Genomic DNA, 1537 nt, shown 5'->3' on the forward strand with positions numbered 1-1537 from the left:
CAAAAAAAAATTTCGGGGGGGGCACGGGCCCAGTGTGCCCTAACGTGGCTACGCCCCTGGTTTTCAGTGATGAAATAACCCCCCTTACAGCAATGCTCGCATGCCACATTATCAATTACAGTAGACTCTCGTTAAACGGAACCTGAAGTGACCAAAGAAAATGTGTTCCATTTAACAGGAGTTCCGTTTACTGAGAGATGAACAGGAGTGCAGAATCCAAGTATGAAACCAATTATATTAGATGCAGTTGTTCCGTTTAAGCAGCAGTTCCGTTTAAGAGATTTCTGTTTACTGAGAGTCTACTGTACAACAATGAATTCTGTCTGTTTGGTGTCCATGCTGAAAGGTAATAGAACATGAAATCCCCGAAAAGAAAGAAGAAAATAAGAAATTCCCCCAGTGCGCCTTCGGATCCATGGTATGCTTCACCACACAGCATTGTGGCATTGCAGCAAAGCTGACTTTTGAAATCCGCTACGGCAAGGAGTGGCGGTGTTGGTATATCTGATCTGATATTATAGTTTTCTGACAGCAGCCTGCCGTTCCCCTATGTTGCTTTTTTTTTCGTGCAACCCGTTTTATAGCAATTATCGGTTATAACAATGAAATTTTCATGGCACTTGAGTATTGTTATAAGTGGGTTGGACTGCATACTTTGCTTTGGCCTGCTACTCTACCCTGTGGAAGGGGAACAGAGAAGCAGAAGAGTAATGGATGACGATGGTAAGTTAGGGAGGTGAGAATGTAGTGAAAAAGTACTACGTAGCGAAGGACATGCAGTTTAAAACGACAGAAAATTTGGAGGACACTTGAGCTTTGCTTTCAGGAGTAGAACGCGATAGCGTAATCCGACCGTGTTCGTTTAGCCTTCCCAATCGCTAGCCTGCCTTCACCTCTTGGCGGTGACCCAAACTGTGCCGCAAGGAAAGCAAAAGTACGGACGCCCTCCAGCTCCAATATCCATGCATGCAGCGCGACGAAACACGGCCACACGGCAGGACAATGCCATATAAAAGCATGCCCGTGGGCCCCTTATGCCGTCTAGTGGGTGATAGTCAAGCCGCTGAAGAACCTCCGAGATGTGCATACCACCAACGCTAAATGGTGTATATAAGTAGCTCGCCGTTAGTATTCTAGAGGAAGTACACGAGGTGGCCGAGTGGCTAAGCACATCGCACCACGGAGCGAGGGTTCGCAGGTTCGAATCCCCGGCCCCACTCCAAAGTGAAGATTTTTCATTATTTCTTTATTCGCATCTACCTCGAATTTTCACTCACGGACAACGCAGATTTTTCGCTCACAACCAAAGACGCCGCCCACCTACGACGACACCGGAATTTCTGAAAAATAAGCTCTTTAACACTATCATGTTAAAAGCTATTCACAATAGCGTTCCATATCTCCTTGATACTGTACGCATGTGTAATGGGAGCCACGCATGCACACGCGACACTGGTGGAGCATGGCCTACATCTGTTTACTTGAGACCATGAACTCTACTTGGAGTGACCTGATAAAAAATAAGCAATAAGCTTTG

This window comes from Rhipicephalus sanguineus, chromosome 3, assembly GCF_013339695.2.
Source record: "Rhipicephalus sanguineus isolate Rsan-2018 chromosome 3, BIME_Rsan_1.4, whole genome shotgun sequence".
Taxonomy (NCBI): Eukaryota; Metazoa; Arthropoda; class Arachnida; order Ixodida; family Ixodidae; genus Rhipicephalus; species Rhipicephalus sanguineus.